Source organism: Lissotriton vulgaris, chromosome 7, assembly GCF_964263255.1.
Source record: "Lissotriton vulgaris chromosome 7, aLisVul1.2, whole genome shotgun sequence".
Classification (NCBI taxonomy): Eukaryota; Metazoa; Chordata; class Amphibia; order Caudata; family Salamandridae; genus Lissotriton; species Lissotriton vulgaris.
The window spans coordinates 1,296,925,299-1,296,937,813 of NC_141695.1; positions in this window are offsets into that span (position 1 = coordinate 1,296,925,299).

Below are 12,515 nucleotides of genomic sequence, written 5' to 3' on the forward strand. Positions count from 1 at the left end.
CTTAATGTAGCAAAGCAGCTACGAAAGGTAGTACCTTGACAGATAATCTCAGAGAAGCAAACAGTCTAAAGAGCAAGACTCAAAACTGGTAGGGATGCACCGGAGGAACTTGTGCAAGCTTGGTTGGCCCAAAACGAGAACCTGTGCATCGATTAAATTCATTGAAGAAAGAAGGATTCCTACTGAGACAGTGAGAAAGATGATCTGAAGTAACAAAATCAGTAATGTCTAGTGCATCACATATTTTTGACCTGTTTTAGATCAAAAATAGATTTGAAATCTCCAAGCAGCTTTTGCGTCTAGAATAGATGGAACATCAATATAGCCCTGGGTCCCCTGGCAGCTAATCCGCTTCTCCAAAAGAAATTGTACATTTGCTAGAAAAACTTCAGACACTGAGGCGCTGGAGCTGAAAGCCTAAATTTAATGGCATAACCCCAGGACATGCAATCAAAGTAAAAGGCCCATTTGCCATAGATTCAATATAAGTTATTCGATCACAACATGATCACAAATCATGTGTGTCAATAAGTTTTTTTCAAAATTCAACGATGTTGAATTATATTTTAGCACTCAAAAATATTATAGCACTCAAAAGGATTTCTTTTTTGAACGAAAACACAAACAGAAATGACAAACTGTAATTCTATACACCTAAATACTGCAAAGATGGTGATTACATATCACAAGTTATTTAAAAACATCAAACAATGACACACATACAAATTTCAAAGTTGACGAGTTCCAGGATAATAAACAAAAATATAGCATGCATATCAATGTACTCTTCTTAGGTTGGTCTGTGTGTGCTTAGCAAAACCATTATAACCACACATCCCAGGCTGTATTTTGTTTAAACACCCTCACCTAGAGCATGTATGATATTGTTGTGGAACTTAAAGGAAATAAAGTATTGTCCCTTCTTAATAACCTGAAATAGTTGACATGAGAGGACATTTGCACAGCGAGAAGAATGATTATCACTCACATTTTAAAATCGATCCTGTTATGTTTTCTTGTCATTCAGCGTGTGGTCACTTAGCATGGAGTTGGACCGCTGCTTGAGTCAGCTAAATGATAAAGTGCACATACCAACCTAGGCTCTGGAGTTTTTAGGTCGAGACAGGGTTTAGGCTGTGACTTAGCGACCTGTTGTATATGGTTTGTGGCGTTCCCATTTGTTGCCATTGCTTTTCATTTGTCTATGTCAGTGTCCTTTAAAAACCTTGCTTGCTAGTGGTCTTTCCCGCCTCTTTGTCCCTCATTTTTCTCTTCTATTTCTTCCACGGAGCAGCGGCGCAGTCTTATATCATTACGCTATGGTTCATCTTTATCTATTCTATGCGGTACAATTTTTTCAAGGTTTCCTGCTCTGCTACCGTTTGCCTGTATTTAGCTTTGGCACCATAGCTGCTTACATTTTAATATAGCATTTCTCCCTCCCACCTCCTCTTAAGGCCCACAGTTGTGTTAATGCTGCCTCCTGCTCCATTGCTTGTATTTTTTTGCTGTCTTTTGTGCGCTTTTTGCAATTTTTGATGATGACCGTCAATTGGGATTTTTTTGGTGGGATATTTGTTTGGTTTTGGGCTTCCTTTTAAGGAACAATGGGCTTGTGATGTCTTCTTTTTAGGTCTGACAGAGGCAATCCTTAAAGGGAGGCCATGCTGCAGCAGGACATTTTCACTAACAACTATGATAACTTTGGGTATTAGCTCAACACATTAGTATTTGAACTTTATTCCACCTAAGGTGTTTCCTTATATAAAATTGTGTACATGCGCGCTGCGCTTCATGTTTCAGCATGGTGCCCGCTTTCATATTTTTCATGTTACAATCATTGTTCCCTATAGGATTTGCTTACTGTGCATACATTGTCTTACCTCAGCGCGCACTCACTCTCACAAAGTGTGCTGGAACTCTTTTCGATGTCGACCGGCAGTTTGGCTTTTTTGGTAGGATTTTGTTTGGTTTTGTCCTTCCTTTTAAGGGGGATTTGGCTTATTTACTTTAGCTCTGACTTTCATGGATGTAATTGCCAGCAACGTAACTGGCCAGACAGCTACAACTGCACTCGCTATTGGTGATCAAGCGCCACCTTAACTAATGCTACGTAATTTAAGAAAAGGGATGTACTTTCAACTTGTTAGGTCTCGACTATTATATCCCGCAGGGATTAATAGGCGAGTGTATAGTAGTTGAAACAAACTCTTGAACAAGCGCGGATTAAGTGCAGTTCATGTGATGCACTCTTGTGAGACGTGCGCGCACGTCAAACCCATCAGCCTCCCACCAAACACCATCTGGCTCGTATCCGACTTCACAGGAATCCGCTCTCAAGCCTCTCTCGCCCCCTGACACATCAGCCTCGCATCAAACACCATCTGGCTTTTCCCCGACTTCAGAGGAATCAGCTCTCAAGCCTCTCCTGCTCCCCGCCATCAGACTTCAAAGAAAAGCGCTCCAGCTCCCCCGCCCCCTCCCCTAGCAATGCCAACAATGTTTACATTTAACTTGTTGCCCTACCTCCGCTGTCATACTCCTAGCTGTCCTGCAAATGGCGTGCTGTATTTCTGTGGTAAATAAAAATCTAGTTATTTACGCCGTTCGGAATTTCTATAATTACCCAAGAAAATGGTAATGCATAAAATGAGGAAAAGAGTCCGTGGTCTTCGAGTTGAAAGGGTTTTATTCCAGAACTCGAGTTAAGGGAGAGCTCCTTCACCAAGCGGGTTCAGGAGTAGTCTACTTTGCTTGAAACATATCAGCACTTATATACAGTACGAGTACAATCAAAAAAAGAAGGAGTTTCCCTTAGACTTGATTCAATCATTTCATGATGTAATCATACAGAAGACATAGCATACTTGTTCTCGTTTAAAGAATAACCTGAATAGCATTTACACATAGACAAACATATTGCATCTGGGCGATTGTGGTGACAAGGTACAGAGTTGCTAGTATCTGAGGACAGAGAATCGAGGCATTGTCACAGGGTCATTTCTGTCAGAAAGGTATAGAAGACGAGGCATTGTGCGTTCTTTACTTCGTACACAAGGGCGGTGATGTCTCACAATGGTATGTGTGTGTAGCTGCGAAAAGGAAAAATGGGCTGTAGTAAACTATTCTTCTTCGTGGCTGTCTCGTGTGCGTGATTAGGTTTTCCCTTGGTTGTTAACCCAACCCGTGGCTGTCCTCGCAAACTAGGAAATCATTGATGAGCGAGAGCTGCTCGTTCGGTGACAGAGTTAGGGAGGGGGGGGGTTTCCGAGTCACCCATCCGACTGACTCCGTTCTTGTCTAAGGGAAAACATCGAACGGGACGGAAACCCATAGGTTACATGGTAGCTGGACATTATTCTTTGCATGTGTCAGCTTTATGAGAAAGAGAGCAGGCAAGAGGGGGTACAACGGGATTTGTGCTTGAAGTAGGAGAATCGGCTTGCCTGGTCGATGTTAGGGTGGATAGGGTGCATGATGGGACACCAGGGGAAAAGGGAGCTTTTTAGTCAAGTTCCACATTTCTAACACACACAGTTTAGTAACCAAAGCACTGCCAAGTAATACTATTATCAGCTCTCGTCTTTCCTCGCACCCGCTCCCCTGCCCCCCCCCCCCCGCAATGCCGAGAGCTTTTTTTTGTTTGCACCACCTCCTTCCTCCCAATCCCTCGCAGCGCTCCCCTGCTCCCCCCGCAATGCCGAAAGCTTTTTTTGTTTGCACCACCTCCTTTCTCCCAATCCCTCGTAGCAGTTTCACCTTTATCAGCTCTCGTCTTTACTCACTCCCGCCTTCCACACAGCATACTATTATCAGCTCTCGTCTTTCCTTGCACCCGGCTCACGTGCACAGCTGGCATTTTTTTTTCACGTGCACCTCCTCCTTTCTCCCAATCCCTCACAGCATTTTCCCTTTTATCAGCTCTCGTCTTTACTCGCTCCCGCCTTCCACACAGCATACTTTTATCAGCTCTCGTCTTTCCCCGCACCCGCCTCACGTGCACAGCTGGCATTTGTTTTTTTCGCGTTCACCCCCTCCTTTCTCCCAATCCCTCTCAGCAGTTTCACTTTTATCAGCACCCGCCTCCCACACAGCGGACGCTTCCATCTCGCTTGCACCTACTCCCTTCTTCCATTTCCTTTTAGCAGTTTTATTTCCACCAGCTCCCCTGTCTTTACTTGCACCCGCCTCCCACACAGCGGACGCTTCCATCCGCCCACTGCACCTGCGTCCTTCCAGACAGAGGCCAATTACACCCGCTGCCACCGTTTTAGCACTTTAAAGGTTTAAATATTTTAAAGTCTTAAAATTATAAAGTCTTAAAATAAACATTTATTTAAAGACGCATTTTAGACAACAGCGTGTGCGTGTATATGTGCGTGAGCATGCCTCAGTGCCTTTAGTTGCACCCGCCTCCCACTCGTCTGACGCTTCCACCCGCCCACTGCCCCTTTTATTTTGCGTACTCCCTACAGAGGACATGCCCACCCACTGCCACTATCTTAGCAATGTAAAAGTTTGCATTTATTAAAGGGCTAAAATGTATTTTTAATTGAAGTCGCATGACAGACAAGAGAGTGTTCGTGTATATGTGCGGGAGCATGTGTCCATGCCTTTATTTGAACCTGCCTCCCACACAGCGTACGCTTCACACGCTCACTAACCACGTTTAGTATGCGTACCCACATGCTGCCACCATATTAGCACTTTAAAATGTTGCATTTTTTGAAGGATTAAAATAAATGTTTCATTAAAGTCGCTTCACAGACAAGAGCGTGTGCGTGTATATGTGCAGGAGCATGCCTCCATGCATGTGTGTTTGAGTGTGCACATATGTGGGTATGTAGGAGTGCCTGCATATGTGTGCTTGTTCATATTTGTGTGTACATTGCTAAAGCACTATATGTTTGTGCATGCTTTCTTGTGTGTATATTTATGTGAGTGTGTAGGTTTGTATGTGCTGGTCGCTGCATGCATGTGTGCATGAGGGTGTGTATGCATGCTTGTGTAGTAGCATACATCAGTGTATACGGCTGCAAGTGGATGGGTTTCCAAAGGTGTGCCTGGTCTGTGTTTGCATATTTGTTTTTTTCATTTTTCTTGTTGGCTTTGGTTCCAGGGCGTGATTATGAATGATTAGAAGCGTAATATATAACTGTATTTCCATGAAGAGTCTCATAAAGAAAATTGCAAATAACAACTGTGAAGGGCCTGCTACAGGCCGCAGCATGTTTACAATTGCGTTTGGCTTTCACAACACGCCTCAGTAATGTAAACTGTAGTGCCTTCTATTTAGCAAACTTGTAATTATACATCATGATATTAAGTAGGAGCACTTTGACCCGCTCGTCCACTTTTTAGTAGTACTTTTAAATTAACATGATTAACATGAAGATCGAATGCAGAGTCTTTAAGTATGAAATCTGCCTAATCCTAGGAGCTATAGAGCCTGCTTCTGGGCGCAAAATATTTAGTTTTAGATTGGGTTTTGAAAGCGCACCACTGTATTGTAAACTGCAGTGCTTTATAATCAGCAAGGAATTCACTATTAAATATACCTCATTGTATTATCTGGAAGCTCTTCCTTTATTTGACGCTTAGCCGAAATGCCACTGCTTTTCAAATTCAAACCACAACAGATGTACCCAACAACAAATAATCCTCCTCCAGGACAACACTAAATGTAAGGCTTTGAAGTCTGTGTCGTCTTATAAGAGACACTATAGCAAGTTGACGTCCTTCGTGAGTGGCAAGAAACCCGAGGCAAATTCATTGATAGGCAAATTATTCAAAAAGTAGGTTAGTCATCTACATTGTTTCTGGTAACCTATGAACTCACATTCCCTTCACCGCTATCTCTGTTCTTTTATAGGCCACAGAATTTGTTTTTTTACATACAATGCTTTTTTGTATGGTTTCAACTCCAATTAGACTTCGGGCATTAGTCAAGGTAGCAGCTATGAAAGACCCACCATCATATGTGCAAAAGTGGATTTTGTTTTCACAATATGTTTCTGTAACGTCAAGTGCAGCGCTTTTCACTACTACTTTATTGTATTTAAGCACGTTCCACAAGTGCAGCTACACTCGTGCAGTGTGCTTGTAACAACATGGACAATTGATGGACCATGATAGTGCTTTTAAGTAGCAGCACTGAAGGGGCTGCTTCTTGTTCTAACATGCTTACAATTTGATTGCGTTTTCAGAGCTTGCCTTGGTGATGTAAATCATAGGGCTCTCTAATTAGCATGGTTTCTATTTTTAGATATACATCGTGATAAGCGAGTCCTTTCCTTTTGTTTGTCTCCTTTTGTTCTGTTTCCATTAACATAGAGATCGCATGGACAGAGATGGCGCCTTTAAGTTTGGTTTCTGGATAATTCTGACAGTTGTGGTTATAAGGTCGAAACCTACCAACCTTACTATTGGCTTTGTGTTAAGTCATTCACATGTCTTGCTTTCTGTTCACTCACCTTATTTGCTTTAACCTGTCCATCTTGTCTTTGTCCCCCCCCACCCCAGTATAGCCTGTATATTACCATGTTTGCTTTCTCTTAAAGCACTTCATAGTGATGTATGCTTTTTTCTACTTGTTTTCTTAGTGTGCTTCTCTGCCAACTCCAGCACTTCACTTTCTTTTCCCTCCTGGCAGGGCCAGATTGGTAAACATGGCATTGGGCGGTGGGCCAGTGGCTGAGGCCACATTGTTTTTGTTCCTGGTTTACTCCAGAGCAGAAGGGCAAGGTGGTTGCTGTTCATTATGTTAAGGCGTAAGACGGCAGATCCTTCCAGGTATTTGTAGATTAGGTAAATTCCACTGAACTCTGTTCTTTTTTTATTGGGGCCAGTGCAGGCCTTTAGTTGGGATGCCACATTTTGATGTTTTTTTTAGCCAAAAGATGAGTGAGATCACGGTCTGTAATTTGAGCCTTCTGCAGTTTTTGGACGTGGTATGTAACAAGACCGCAAGTGACTCTGGACATAATTAGAGGGAGCTAACCAGTGCTCCTGAAACTACAGCATCCTTCACTTAGGAAATGTAGAATTAGGGCTCTTTTGTGGAGATTCAGTGGGCTTTGTTTTCAGCACCTGATATATTTACCCTTCACTTATATCCACTCAATTCCAAAACACATAATTACACTCCACAAAAAAGTGCAACTTTGCAACATGCCACATAGTTCCACACCATATAATACTTCTCCCCACCATGCCACATAATACCACTGCAAACTATGCCACATGATTCCACACACCAAACAATTCAATGCCACACAATTCTGCACCACACAAAATAATTACACTCCATATAATACCACTCAGCGCCCCATAATCACACTACACATAATTATACTCTACTCAACACAACTGCACCCACATAAATGCCATATACCAGCAATCCTCATATATGCACTCCAAACCATAACAAGTTATTCAAAAAAGCATAATTTCGCTCAACGCCACACAGTTCCATGACACACAATTCAGCTCCACACATTTCCAATAAACACCACATAATTCCACACCAAACCACATATTACACATACACAACACAATTCCACCAATTAGCACATACCACAACTAACAAGTCCAATACAGCCCACATAAAACCACTTCACTCCACACCACACCACACCACATACATCCACTCCACTCCAAACTAAAACACTTAGGTAAAAGGCATTATCATTTACAACACCAAAAGCTCTAACTCTTGCAAATGGGAGGCCTACTGCATTGCAAATGCCCCCTCCCTATTATCAGACACCCACGGAGAGCACAAAATCCTTTTCTTTGAAGTGGGTATGCACAAACAATTTACATAGCAGATAACATTTTACAAGTGATTTAAACAGGTGAAGTATTACCTACACTTTTGTCTTAAATGTAATTGTCTCTTTAAGTTAAGGTCAGGAAAGTAATGAGGGTACACCCTGATGACGACCTCACTAAAGTAACGTCCTGCCTCCACTTAGGTTGAAACGTGTTATTTATTGAGCGACGTATGGAGGAGTTTCCCTCTTTTTGAAACTCAAATTAATCCCGGAGAAAGTACTGACAAATAATGAATATGCGTTTTTAAGGTGGAAAAAGCTTTGTGAATGTTTCTCCCCCTCCTCGCTTGAGGGATGCTGTTGAGTGTTTATGCTTATACGAAGAGTAAATTGGTATACATCCAATTTTTTCCTGTTTATTATCCTGGACACTCCTCAACTCTGACATTTCTATGTGTGTCATTGTTTTATGTATTTAAATGACTTGTGATATGTAACTACACTGTATGTAGTATTTTGCTGTATAGAATGATAGTATGTCATATCTGTTTGTGCTTTTTATAAAACACGAATTTCATTTGAGTGCTATAATATTTTGGAGTGCTAAAATATACATAAACAACGTTCAAATTTTGAAAAAAAAAACCGAATTGAATATTATTAAATGGCAAATGGGGGGCCTTTGGCTTTGATTAAAACTCGTGATATTTCAACCCCAGAACATGGCTTAACTTAATCTACTGAACCTTAACATCACCCCTTCAGGAGAAACAGTGCAACCAACCTCTCACTGGTTGCACTGGGGAGACACTGATCACCACCATGAAGGAGGCCTCGTACCACAACTCCACCCAAGATAGGGACATTGTGGCTGTTAGCATTACTTTAGCTGAGGGTGCAGTTTGAAGATAAAAGAACAATGAGGTGCCAAGGGCCAATTCATGTAGAAGCAAAAAGGACAAATGATGGACTGATTACTGATTAATGCAAACATTCATACTCGGTCACAACGATCGGGGATTACTCCATAGTTTATTTGCTCGTCATGTCATCCCAGTTTGGACACAGTCATATGTAATGTGAATGTAGTGAATGTAATGTGAATGTAGAGGTACTTGTATAGCGCACGACTACCCGGAGGCATCTGGGCGCTTGTACGAATACCGCTGAGGAACCCATCCTGGCCTTTCCCAGTGAAGTGCCTACCCCTGGGCACCCCGAAGGTGAAGCCAGGCATCCTAGCGTTGTTGGGGCCGTTGTGGAGATTAAGCAAGCTATTGCCCAGAGTTGCAGAGTGGGACCCATGATTAGAATAGGCATCGAGGCGAGAATTAACAGGTCAGAGGAAATTGAGCCCAAGACCCGCCGAGGCGGGAATTGAACCCTGGGATTGAACCCTGGTCCCGGGCCAGACTTCTGCATCAGGGTCTGCCGCTCTAACCATTGAGCCACACTTCTCCAATTCTCATATGCAAATCAGTCTTGACCCTGCTCTTCATGCGAACAGTCCTGCCCGAACTGCCAAGCCAGGTCCTCCATGGACCCGAAACAAGCGTCTTGGGCATAGTTAGTACGATGGATTTAACCCAGATCTCTTGACTGGGGGTGCGTGGTTGAAAAGTTTCAACAATCCATCCATCGTCTTGCTATGTGTGCCCTAAGTGGTCAATGGTATGGCCAAAAAGTAGTTCCCTTGCTCGCTGTGCCACTGGATTCAAGCTAGCCTGGCTGATGAGGGGTAATACCCCAAAACCGGTCCCAAGATCGTTGTTTTCGGTCCAGGGAGGACCTGGCCTGACAGTTCGGGTTGTACTGTTCCCAAGAAGAGCAGGGTCAAGACTGATTTGCATATGGCTGGGTCTAAACTAGGTGGCATAGTGAGCAAAAGAATGATGGATTAAACCCAGCTCTCTTGACTGGGGATGAGTGGGTGAAAAGTTTCAACACTCCACTGAAGCACATACTTTTCTTTTTCTGTTTGTCGAACCAGATCAGTCAAGCCAGGACCTAAATGAGTGGGCCCCAGAAAATTTAGATAGGTGATGAAAGCACATTGAGTTGCATCTGAATTCTACGTTCTCATCTACAGGCGACTTCTGCTGAAGAGGAAGCACCCGTAACAACTGCAACAGACCGCAGCTCATTGTATGTGTCATCTGACATGATCGTATGACTTGTTCCATCTTCACTAGGCGATAATCCACCCGCTCCTGCATGGCATCATAGAGGTCCTTGGAATCTTTTAACAGTGCTTGAGAAGCATAGGCACCCTATGATCCTTAAATTCATTGTAGAAAAGGAACGCTATAAGCAAACCTCCATCTTATGATGCACTAGGTACTTGTGCGAGGCCTGAAGCAATGGAAGAACCCCACCACCAAGCTTTCTTGAAGAGAATTTGCTTAGCGGATGGAGAAAATTCAGCCTTAAACCAATACGAATTCTCCTTCTTAAGCAGGAAGTGGGGAAAAAGAGAGCACTCTCCATTGTTCCCTTTCTTAGGTAAAACAGCCCAAACAGACTTGTGGAAGGGCAAGGCACCAGAGGAATTCCTCTAGTACTGGCTAAATATGTCCTTAGGGACAGGTTGTGGTTCGATCATTCCTTGGACAAATGTCCCCTTAGGTAAGGGATCCATGGGGTTCTTAAGGTTCCCTTCTTCAATTCTGCTGTGTTTTGAATACGGTTCCATCTCCTAGAGAGCAGTAGTCACAACACCACTAATCATCTTTTGAGACTCTCTTCTAGAGAGTGAAGAGGCACTTTTTAACATCTAAATGAGGTTCCAGATAATGCCACTTCTCTGCACACTTTGTGTATCATCATGCAACAAAATACACATGACAGAGTATGCTCAACTGGACTTTTGTTTAAACAGATTGCAAGGCAGCCAGTTATGACTGAACCATTAGCATCCGCTATCAAAAGACCAGACCAAACCATTCGCATTCCTGCCCTTCCCCGGCGGGGTAACAATCCAAATCAGTCAGATGGCATTCAAAAAGACCTAACCGTGCTCAGCAAGTCCTCAAAGAGGCAGAAAATGAAGACAGATAAACACTAACTCAGCAGGACACTCACCAGCCTGCAAACCTTCCACCAAAGATACAACTTGAACCTGCTCAGAAGAGGAAAGGGGATACCTGGGGGAACACATTGTGCCACAAAACCATCTGCTGGGCCCAGGCATAAATAAAACAAATCACAAAAAAACAGGGGAAAAAAAATAATTCAAAGAAAGACTTTATGTAGCGACCAAATCTGTGTCCTTTTCCGACGCAAACAGCAAAAAACAGTAACCTCGCCCCCATGTGGAAATATTGGGCTAAGGGGAAAAATAAAAAGATAAGATAGACTCCTACTAATTAGTCTGGTTTGAGGATTCTTCTATTTTTCTCATTTCGTAAAAATGTGTTTGATAGAAAAATAGTCTTTTTTTATAACATCTTTTAATTTGGCACAGAGCAACTTTTTAAATAGGTTAATGTGATTTATGGATGTAATGAACCCCTACTAGGAAGGTTCTATGAAAATGATGCATTAGACTAAACCTTCCCAGGGTTTTTTCGAGGAGGAGGAAACGCCTCTCAAGACCAGGTAATGGGCAATGTCAACATACCGGTGAAACTATCTTCATACCAGTGCACGATGAGGCAAGCATAATCTTACTATCACATAATGATCCCTTAGTGATGAAAATGGTTGTTAGAAGGGAGCTCTTTGGAAAACATTTTCCCCATATAACTTTTAGGGACGGGTCTTAGAGGGCATATGGTTGAGACTGGGCTTAGAGAATCAGACAGGACGCTGTAGCGCCTCAACTGACCTCTGGATATTTTCCGCTAGTACAGCGTATCCATTTGCTGAAGAACCTGTAAGTGATGATGAGGCGTGTTCTCTGTATGTTATATGTTGTCTGCGCTGAGCTAAAGCATTCTCAGCACCTGACTATGCCTTTATGTAAACTAGGGGTTTTATGACTTATGAACCATATCTTATATTTCACATTGGTTTCATGGTTTATAGTGCATGCCTAAAATCTATGATTGAAACTGTATTTTTTGTCGGAGGACAACTATTCTGTACTTGGCCTTACAGTTCTATAACAGTTTATAGCCTTCAGTAGAGACCACCTTTCATTTCTTTGTCTGGATTTAATGCGCTTACACTGACTGCATGCATTACCACATTAATCTCAGACTTATTGGCTGATTCAGGGCGGTATAAGATTCTCTATGCCATATCTCCTGACTATGAATAATTGAAGACTCACATCGCCCGAATCCATCCAAACGGAAACTGTGCTTCGCCTTCAAAAGTAGCTCTACCATCATCATACAAATTAATCAAGGTTACAATTCCAGCAGATCTTCAAGAGCAAACCACTTCCTTTTGCCCGACTACAGAATTTATTTACAAAAAGGGGTGGTGAGGGACAGAGTCTCTGAATTAAGCAGAAAGCTCTCACCCAGTCAAGAGATCAGGGCTAGATCCAACACCGTTTTTTAGCTCACTGCACCATCCCAGTTTCAGAACCTGGCTGTATGCAAATTAGTCTGTTCCTGTCCCAGTGCATGATGGGAACAGGGCAAACCAAACTACAAAAGCCAATTCTTACACTGGGAAGGAAACAAGCTCCCGGGGACCGGTTTCTGGCATTACAGCCGTCTTCGGCCCGGTTTGCTTGAATCCTGATGGTGCAATGAGCAAGGGTCTCACATCTGAGAATACCCTTCCACG